We start from the raw sequence: 11,181 nt of genomic DNA on the forward strand, positions 1-11,181 counted from the left end.
TATGCTAGCGGCCAAACTATTGCGTAAAATTGAAACCGCGTGCTCCACTAAAACCGATTTTAAAGATGTGATCAGCTACTCTTTAGCGAGCAGAAAGCGGGTTAGCTTTCAGTCAAGGAACACTGGCGCAGCACGTGTGTGACGTCACGTCGTGGTGAAGCTGCGGTTCATTGGTTGTACCGGGTACCGCAGCACGACGTTGACGTCACGTCGCAGCCGGGTGGATGGCGGCAATGGCTATACCCTTTGTAATGGGTAGCAACTTGCGCCACCGAGCCTAACATTTCGTCATCCCTTTTTTTAAGTTTGTATAAATTTTCTTTTAACACAACCCCAACCCTTCCTTTTTAGAGTGTTTCCATATCTTATTTTCATCTGCATTTTACCCCCCCCCCCCCCCCTAGATCTCTTCCACCAATCCTCCTATCTATTCTTAGTTACCGCAATTCTTTCCCTATCCATTCGTCCATCCATGTCTGCGAAATCTCAGTGCACCCTCCAAATCCGCTGTCATCCCCCCCCCAAGAGGGTGGGACGAAGCTTCGTGCACCTTAAAATTACATGATCTATAGATTCCCTTTCGCGGTTGCATATGTCGCATATAGACCGACACGCGGGTTTGATGTGATGGAGCTGCTGCGCCGGCTGTGATCGCGCCAGAGCCGGGCGGTGTGGGAAAAAGCGCGCCCGTTTTGCATGTGCGTAATATCATATCAGCATTCCGCGAAGCTGTGTAACCGTTAATTGCATGTACAGAAAAATTAGTGAAGTGAGTTTCCACAAGTTCCCGGAGAAATCTGAAAGGCACAGAAGGTGCGTAATATTCGTGGATCGAAAAGAATGGTCGTCTCGCGCGAACGACCGTTTGTGCGGCAAGCACTTTCTTCAAGGCAAATGTGGCTTTCATTTCAATCTCCGTCCCGAAGCTTGCTGATGTTCAGGGAAACCGTAGTCTGATCGAGACCACCCGGATTTTGTTCCCACGGTGTTCGTACACAAAGCACCGGCCAAGCGCTCGTCGTAGGCTCGCTACGCCCGTGCTACCAAGCAGAAGGGGATCGGCGACAGGACGGCAGTCTTATATACACCGTTCCAAGCTGGGCTTCCTAGCCGGCGCCATTTTAACGAGTGTAGCGCCGCCTATCCTCATCCGGGCATTTGGGAGAATCGGAACTCGCCCTAATGACCGACCGTCATTACTGGACTGTTACCCTGTTCACCGAGTCGTACCGATCGCAGCTGCTTCTAACGGCACGGCTGTCGTATTCGGCGTCCTCGGCTCATCGTCTTTGTCCATAGAGGAAAGCACTTTCCTAATTTGTATGTCAGGCATGGGGAAAAATGCATCCTGCTTTCCTGGCATCTTTTTGTGGGTAATTTTTAGCGCGGTTCTGGGGCAGTCGTCGCTCCCAGCCCAAACTCGGCGTTTCGATCGCTAGCGGAATTGGGGACCGCTAGTGAAATTGACGATCGCTAGTGAAATCGAGGATTGCACGAAGCCAGGATGGCACGAATTACGGCATGTGAATTTGCGCTAAACTCGAGTTGTCGCAGCTTGGGGGCGCCGGGAACATTTGAACTAACTGCGCGGTTAGCGGCCCAGACCTGCGTTTGCCACGTCTGCTTTGATTGAAATAGTAGAAACCTCAAATTTAAATATGAATCGATATATAAATACCGAGTACAGATAGCAAGTGCGACGGATCCGGGTTTTTTTTCTGATTTGGAATTTGCTGTCAAAATATTGGCACATTGATGTGCCTCTCTGTAATCGCCTCGCGTGAGAATTATTTGTGCGCAAACTGTGTCGCGGCGTGTACTATTAAATCAGTAGACCAGGAGTCACGCAATTGTTTTCTTTTTTCCAATGTCTAAGCCGCCCTCCGCTAACCTTTCGGTCGTAGCCCAGGCGAAGGAACGGCACGGGGTTCTCCGCAATTCGCCGGCCGTCCAAGGAATGGTCGGATCGCACACGACTGCCCTTCGATGGCAAGAAGTCTTTCCTGTTTAAATTCGCCAGCCACCGGCGTCGTAGGTCTGGAGCAGCGGGAAACCGGTGTAGCAGAACAATGCCGCACCCACATTCATCCTGTTTGACAGCGTGGGTCTCCCACACTGAATCGGCGTTTATTTTACTTTTTTCTTGTTATTATTTTTGCAAACAATTACAGCACAGTGCTGCCCGGTCGATTCTTCTCTTGCATAGGCGATGTCACGCGCGAAAACACGCTATAATATTAAAGCGGCGCCTAACATTGTCGAATCAACTTGCCTCCGTACACTGCGCACGTGCTTTCTAACAGTCCACTCCGTGAAGCAGACGAGCTTTTGAGGGAAAGGGTAAGCGGAGCGTTGACGCAGCGCTCTGGTTCGAGAGTGTTTTTCCCTTTCTGCATCGACCTACTTGGAACGGTGTATACGTTACTGAAAAAAGTAACGCGTCCCTGACAACGCTGTGACTTGTAACGTGTTACCGCGAAGACTGTAGAACGGACAAAGCGTTACTGCGTGTCATGTCTTGTGGTCACGAGGGTAGCAAAAATATTATACCATGATTTGAAGACGGTGAGTGTATTTAATCAATCAATAAATACACTTCCGCGGACCCACAGTCTGCTTATCCCGTCGGCAGTACGGAAACCGACTCTCCTCGAGAGACTTGTACGTCTACACCGTGTCATCCGTGAACTAGCTTGGCGAAAAAACTAATAAATGACGACGTTAGTCGTCGACTTCGGTGGCAGGAACTTCACGTCGGAAGTGCAGCAGACCTTGTTTGCGGCGTATGGATCCTCGAAGGCGACGCCGTCCACGCACAGTTTGTTTCGATACCGCTGCCGTTCAGGCTCGGGTAGCGAGCTCAAATAGTCGTTCAAAGCATACGACATGCGTTTTCAGGAAATACGACGCACAAATAAAGCTAGAAGCATCCTTACAACGTCAACAACAAGCGCACGCCACACGACGCAATGACGAAAACACGGAGAGCCGGGCCGCTTTTGCCCACATAGCTTCCGCGCATGCGCGGCCTCCCGGCCATGTTGGTAAACAGAGCCGCTCCGCGTGTCGGTCTATAGTGTCTTTTTCTTGGTATTTAGTCCTAGCACCCCCGTTCTAGCTTCACACAGCAATGAGCTTTCCAATAAACTTTTATAGACCTGTTCCTTCTTTATTTCTTGTTTTTGCGCCCTGTATATTGTTAAACCTGATTTCCCCTGCATTCTCTCTTCCCACAATTTTCTCTCTGTTTCCTTTACTCCCTTTTCTGCTGATATGTTTCGATCGGCCCCATCTTGTTGAATGTATTTAAATCTCAACTTGCGGGTTTGGTTTGTCTACGTAGTGTTTAAACCTTTCATATATAGATATTGGTGTACTTTCGCTGCCCGCCGTGTATTCTCAATTTCAGCTAGTCTTTGTTCAAATTTTACATTACTGATCGTTTCTTTACCCTCGAATGATCCCCAACTCATATACCCCTGTACTCCATCATTTAGTGTATTCCCATGTGCTCCTAGTGCCAACCTGCGCACACCCCTTTGCTACATCTCTAAACCTGCCTGGATTTCTTACCTCATAAACAGTACCGCATTCCCAAATGACAGTCCTGGCCCCAAACACTCCTAACGACATTAGATCTATTATAATTCCAGAGTACCTTGTGTCTCAAAATAGCTGAATCTCGTTTCCCTTCTTTATTACAATATCTTCACGTTCCTTTTTATTATTTTTGTCCCTCACTTAACCATACTCCCAGATATTTGTGCTTTTCTACGTGTTCTATCACCATGTCTTGTGTCTCCAGGGATTCACCCTTCTCGTCGTTGAAACCTGTCATACCCGACTTGTCCCTACTGATTTTGGACCTAAACTGACCCATTCCTTGCTGCAAATTATAATCAGTTCCTGCATTGTTTTGCGACTTTCTGATATAAGTGCAGTGCCGTCTGCATACATTAACTCTGGCAATATTTGCTTTACTTTATGTCCTTCCTTTATGTAAGTCAGGTGGAAACCTAGGTTGAACAGCTCTAATCTTTTTCCACCTCACTGAGGTATATCATGAAGAGCAGGGGAGACAATAGGCAACGCTGTCTAAGTCCTCTTTTTATTGCTGCTGGTCTAGTAGTTTTGGCTTCCCATGTTATAACCACCTTATTCTCTGCATAAACCTGTCCTAGAAACTTCACCATGGTTCTCCATAGCCCATATCCCTTCAGTCGGTCCCAGAGATTACCTGATTCACATTGTCCAATGCCCCTTTGATGAACTAAAAACGCTACCAATAATGGTCTTTAACTTGTCATTGCTATCTGTGTGCACTGAGTGATTACGAATAAGTTATCATCCTGTCGTCTATCCCTCCTGAAACCGTTTTGAAGCTCCCCCAGAATCTGCTTTCTCTCTGCCCCTTCTTCCATTCTTCTTTTTACAATTTGCATAGCTAGTTTGTATATTTCTGAAGTTACTGTGATTGGTCGGTATGATTTTATACTGTCTTTGTCTTCTTTGCCCTTATATAATAATCTCAATCTGCTCAATTTCCAGTTGCTGGGCAACTCTCCTTCCATAAATATCTAGTCAATCACCTGCCTTAGTTTCAATTAGCTTGTTTTGCCTAAAACGTACTAATATCAGTCTCATTGGTATGCCGTCTGGATCTGTCGCAGTTCCAGCCAGAACCTTTCCTTCTGCTTTTTTTCCATTCTCCGGTGGTCATTTCTTCTTCTTCAGTATGATCCTCCTTTTGTGTTGTGTAGACGCTACCATTCCCTACGCCCTGATCCGGTTCTAACTCCGAAAATGCTGCTTCGATTGCATGTCTAATGTATTCCTTTGCCTCTTCCACCTCTACCTTTGTCCCTTCCTCTGTGGTTAGTGTCTGCTGGTACTCCCGAGTCCTTTTTTCCTGTACACTGATGTGTTCCAAGAACATTTTTGCCGCATTCTTATCCTTTTGGTTTATCGCTATCATCCACTGGATCTCTGCCCTCCCAATTTTGGCCTGTATTGATGCTGATGCCTCCCGCTTTCGTTCCTAAAATTCCTCCCATTTTGTTGCTACTGCGGCTAGTGTGGCCCCCTTTTTCTTTGCCCATCTGTGTTCTTTAGATGCCGCCTGGCATCTCGATATTGCTGCCTTAACCTCTTTGTCCCACCAGCTTTTGAGCTTACGTTTTAGTTTTCTACCTCCTTGTTTGATTCGATATTTCTCTAACTCTCTTTTGAAAACACTTAGTCTTCATATGTTCATTCTTTTTCCGGTTCCTTGGATACTATTTTTTCGATTCGCTTAGATACCTCCTTTAATTGATTATCATTTAAAGTATTTCTGCCCTCTTGTTTTTGATTTTGCATTTCTGGTTTTACTGTGCTAAATCTGACCCTGATTCTCTTATGGCCACTCCCCAGACCTTTTTGTGCCTTCCTCATTTTTTCTCATACCTCCTAATCTGTTCTATAACTTCCACAACATTAAACAGTAGTCAATAGTCGAGTGCAATTTCTTTCTTTCCCGCGTTATTTTTTCATCACATTTTACCTGAGCGTTAACTAATACCAGATCAAGATCTTCGCAGAACACATATAACATCCTCCCTGTTGCATCTGTATGTCCATCAAAGTCTTCCAAATGCGCCTTCATGTCCCCCAAAATAATTATTTCCCTGTTAGTGCCGATTTCCTTAACGTCTCCTGATATACATGTTAAGTGTTCTGCGTTTTCCTCCCCAGCATCACTCCCTGATCACTCCCTGTTTTTAAATTCAGAAAACCCAGGATTGTGTCCAAACCCCCGATATTTCCTTTTATCCACATGTCTTCCCTGCAGCCCTCTCGCTCCCTTTCCCATTCCTGACCCTTCACTAATACCGCTAATCCCCCTCCCTTGCGCTCCCTATTTGTCCGGTTGTATCCCATCCAATCATATCCCTGATTGTATGGTGGTTTTTCCATATCCCCCATATGTGTTTCTGCTAATTCATACACCGTAAAGTTTTCGCATTCTAATTGCTCCTCGATCTTCTCCCACTTTATTCGGTTCCTGCCCCTTGCATGTTTATTTTTATTTTATTTATTTAGGAAATACTTCGGATGGTTTTCCACCATCCTGGCAGGAGAGGGTTATAACATGTTTATAAGAAAGTAGTCAAAATCATTGGATGTTGAAGCATTCACAAAGTCTGACGGCAGTGAGTTCCAGTCTTCAATGGTTCGTACAAAAAAGGAGTACCTAAATCGATTATTTCTAGGATCATGTAGTCCAACATTTTTTCAGTGGTTTAACCTTGGTGAGCGCTGAGGAGGTGGCTGAATATACAAGCCTTTACTTAAGGCAGTTTCGTTATTATAAAGTTTTTTTTTTTTTTTTTAAAAAAAAGCTTAATCTTGCAAATTTCCGCCTGGCTTCGAGAGGTTCTAGCCAACATCTATGAAACATTTCAGAAACTGGAGAGAGGCGCCTAAAATAAAAAAAAATAATAAATCGTGCACTTAGTCGTTGAATCCTCTCCACTTTTTCTATATCTTTCTTTAAATATGGGTCCCACACGATTGACGCATATTCCATAACTGGGCGAACCAGGGCTTTATAGGCTGAAAGTTTGACAGTCCAATTGCACTCTCCCAGTTTCCTTCTGAAAAAACAGTTTTTTTTTTGTAGGCCTTGGCGCAAGTATTGTATTTGTGGGTGTCCTAGCTAAGTTTGGCATTAATAGCTAGACCTAAGTATTTTACGTCATTCACAGATTCAATTACTTTATCGTGGACATGATACTTATATTCGAGAGGAAATTTCTTGTGTGTTATTGTAAGAGCGCATGTCTTTGAGTAGTTTATAATCATCTGCCAACTCTCACACCAGTCAGCAATTTTACACAAGTTTTCATAAAGGGATAATTGGTACGAGGCGTTAATGACATTTGTATAAATCACAAAGTCGTCTGCAAACATTTTCACAGTCACACCCGAGTCAAGGTCGTCAGCTATGTCATTGACATATATCAAGAAGAAAAGGGGTCTCAAGACAGACCCTTGGGGAGCACCTGACAGGACATCGAGATTTTGTGATTGACAACCGTTAATTTCTACAAAATGCCTTCCGTTCGTCAGATGCGCGGAAATCCAGTTCACAAGGCGGAGAGAAATTCCTACACACTGCAGTTTTCTTAGTACTATAGATAGTGCTGCAATCAAAAGCTTTTGATAGATCCAAAAATGTTGCATCCATCTGTTTCCTTTTGTTTGATAGCATTGGCGAAGTCATGTACAACTGATACGAGTTGAGTTGTGGTTGATAGCTTTTTTCTAAACCCATGCTGAAAGCTGGCTATTATGTTAATGGATTCTAAAACCAAAGTTGTGTGGCTGGAAATTATGTGTTCGAGCAGTTTACAGTAACTGCTGATTAATCATATCGGCCTGTAGTTCGCAGCCAGCAGTTTGCTCCCGTCCTCGTGCACCGGCACAATTTTTCCAGACAGACAATCAGGAGGCAGGCATCCCTGATCCAAGGATGCATTGAACAAAACATATAAATACTGCGAAATCATGCCCGCGTAACGCTTCAGAAAAGCGTTGGGGATACCGTCAGGGCCAGAAGATTTTTTTACATCGAGTTTTAAAAGGAGAAGGCGAATGCCATTCACGTTTAAATTTATGTCTTGCATTACATTAGATGAAAGAGAAAAATGTTCGGTTGTACTTTCGGTCGTGCCCCGACGACTAAAAACACTATGAAATGTGCTGTTAAGCTCCCTGGCAATTTGTTAAGGGTCAGTAACCCCACAACTATCAACGTGAAGTTGGTCGAGATTCCTATTGTTGCCATATAGATATCCCCAAGACCTTTGCGGCGGATTTTTCATGAAGTTTGCCAAGTGTCGTCTCAAAAAATAATCTCGAGTGCTCCGTATTTTTTACATCAGTGTTACTGAAATGGAAGATATGACATTATTACCTTTACGAGCTGATTTGCGTTTTCCAGATCTAGCTTTTTTCAAATCGATTATGCCCCTTGTTATCCAGGGGTGGTGTTGTTTCTTTTTCTGAAATTTTGGTACGAATTTATCAAGACATGATGCAGTAATCTTTTTAAAGGCATTCCACAAAGTCGATGCGTCACCTCCCGCCTCAAAGTCACTGAAGCAGAGGTCAAGTGAATTTATAACAGCTTCATCATACGCAGCGGAAAAGTTAGAGACACATTTACTCGTGTGATTCTTTTTGACAGGTCAAAAATTTGAGGAAAGTAAAACAAGCTTATTTTCAGAAATACAATCGCAAACACTTACAGTAGTGTCCTCTGGGAAATTTCCAACAAATATAAGGTCTAGTACGTTATCCGTGCTTTGAGTGACTCTTGTACCCTCTTTAACAAGCTGAATGAGATTAAAGTTTAGCATCAATTCAAGCAACAAGTGGCAGTTATTTACGTCCGTTACACCTGGGTGTAAAGTGTACCAATCAATTGTTGGTAGTTTAAAGTCCCCGCTAATATGATTTTTTTATTACTTTTGTATTTTTGCTCCATGTAAGACTCAATAATTTCCAAAAACAGCTGAGGCGAGGTGGCCGATAGATCACACCTACAAGAGCCTAGAACCCAAGATAATAAATCTGACACCACATACTTTCATTGTCGTCTATTTCGTCCATAGTAACGCAAATAATTCCCTTTTTGACTATTAAAGCAACTCCCCCTCCTCGGGAGCCTCGATCACGTCTAACAAGTGTGTGCGTTGGGGGAACTACTTCGGAATCTGATATGTCTGCTGATAACTAGGTCTCTGTAATAGCTATGATTTGTGGATCATGTGTAAATATGATTTCTTCGAGCTCGTGAACTTTATTGACAATGCTTCTGGCATTCATGAAAACAATTAACGCGCAATTGTTTGCAATCGAGTCAGTCATCGCTGCTTTGTTGTACTTGAGAACGAATTAATTTTAGACAATCATTCTCCTCGTCCCATTCATACAGACCATCGTTCACTCGCAGCTTATGGTAATCAAGAGACACTTTATGACCTCGAGCTTTAAGCTCCCCAGAACGTGACCACAGTTTGCTGCTCTTTGCTAAAGTGCCTTGACAGAAGTCGTGGTTTATGGATACTGGTGTTCCCTTTAGTTTATGGCAATTTTTCTATACTTTCGACTTCTCGTTATAGTCAAAAAAGTTCATGATTGCAGGTCCTGCTTTATCATGGCTTTTTTACCCAATTCTATGCACTCTTACAACTGAGTTCACAACCACGCCGAGTTTTTCCCCTGTCAGCTTCTCAATTATCTGTTTTCTTAACACTGCAGCGTTTTCACCAATCAGGCTCGGAAAACCAAAAATGATAAGATTACGGCGCCTACTTCTGTCCTCCAAGTCGTTGAGACGTTTTTGATGCAATTGAAGATTACTTTTGAACGATGTAGCTTCGGCCTGTAATGCCTGTATCGCTACCGTATGTTTTTTTATAGCTACCATCACTTCACTCATTCGGGTGTAAACTGTACATTCAAGCTTGCCCTGAGAAGCAGCTAAGTTGTTAATTTTTTTTATTTCAGTTCGTTCTGGGAAAGAAGCATGGCGTTCATCATTGATTTTAGCTCTTCGTAAGGCCCAGGAGTTTGCTCAACATCCACAGCAAGAAGAATCAAAATGACAGTCCACGCATCCACAAGAAGACATGCGCATGTCGCCGGGCACGGCAGGACAACAATGCCTCTACAGTTACTACGAAGGCAGGTATAAGCATATTTGCCACAAACCTGGGTGAAGAATACAGAGGGGTTTAGCGATATAGCCATCTCGGTCCCGCCGTGCCCTCTGAAGAAATCGTTGATGCGGTCGTTTTTATACGCTTCAGCAGGCGGCGTTGTCTTCAAGAAGTCGGATGTCGTTGATGTCACTTGGTGCGTCCCAGCAAATGGCCGGTCGAAGTTCACTGCCGGTAGATCCAGGCTGCTGACATCATTCTTCAAGGCGAATGACACGTGCTGAGCAAGGGCGCACAGCGTAACCTGGGTGAAGAATACAGAGAGGTTTAGCGATATAGCCATCTCGGTCCCGCTGTGCCCTTTGTTACACTGTTTCTTTTTCCTACTCCTGCGAGGCTTCCTCTCACCCTCTCAAACCCTCTCCCCTGGATCTACAGTTCGGCTCTTATTTACACCGGCGCCCTCAAGGCTCCGGGACCCCCAAGAAATGTACGATGTGATGTTCAATCCTATCTCCCACCGTGCTACCAGTGGTTCCACTGTAGTGGGTGCCCCATGTAAAAGGGTCGGAGCGAGCCTCGTACACCACCCTGTTTACTTCGATTACTGCGTACCCAAACGTCGGCTCATCCCCCTTCTCACCTGGTTAGTTTCCACCACCCACTTCTCTATTTGCAAAGACTGTCCATAGACCTCTGGGATGGTACATATTTGCACATGCACTGTCTCAGAGACCTCCGTCAGCTTACGTAACCCCACGTCTACCGAGGTTCTGGCTCCGTCCCTTTAACACATCATTTAGTCCTGCATGTACTACCACTGGGTTCTCTCCCTCCCTGCTTTCCGACACCTCCTCATTCGCTTTGGCCACAGCGTCTATGATGCAGTTGCCTGACTGGGCCACTATGTTTACTTTCCCATCCCCTTTCATCCTGGCCAGTAGCCCCTCCTTAATCCTTGTTATGTTTGAGTTTTCTATTACCAGCACCCTCTTAACCCCCGACTACCTGTCTCCACCCCCTCCAACTATCTGCGATTTCTCCGCCTCAACCTCTGCTGCCCGCCTCAACCTCTGCAGCCTTCCTCGAACCCTGTCGTACTGCAGCACTATACAGCTGTGCAGACTTCTTTCTTACACTGCCTAACACCTCGTCACTAGTGAACTGTCCCCCTGGGTCTGCCGCCCCTACCGCCGTCTTCTCTACCACCGTCTCCCTTTCCTTAATAACTACTCCTGTCAGTTGCAGCACCATATCCTCTGACTTATTATACTCCTTCAACTACACCTTCCACTCTTGCCTCGTCTAAGCTCCTCCGCCTGTTGCTCAAGTTCTGCTCGCTGTTCCCGTTCTCGCCTCAGCTCTCCCGCCACGCTCTCTACCTTACTTTCCCGTTCCGTGGTCATCTCCTCCACATCAGCTTCGGCCCTCTTAATCAAATCTCCGACCTTCGCCTCGACCTGAAGCCGCTTCT

At 45.0% G+C, this 11,181-nt stretch overlaps 1 pseudogene; it reads right to left on the minus strand.

Annotated features, from left to right (window-relative positions):
* Nucleotides 1–8,905: 8,905 nt before the first annotated feature.
* Nucleotides 8,906–10,050, minus strand: LOC120847774 (annotated as a pseudogene).
* Between the last annotated feature and the right edge of the window lie 1,131 nt (nucleotides 10,051–11,181).

The sequence above is a fragment of the Ixodes scapularis genome, unplaced genomic scaffold (assembly GCF_016920785.2).
Source record: "Ixodes scapularis isolate PalLabHiFi unplaced genomic scaffold, ASM1692078v2 PGA_scaffold10__122_contigs__length_95168666, whole genome shotgun sequence".
NCBI lineage: Eukaryota > Metazoa > Arthropoda > Arachnida > Ixodida > Ixodidae > Ixodes > Ixodes scapularis.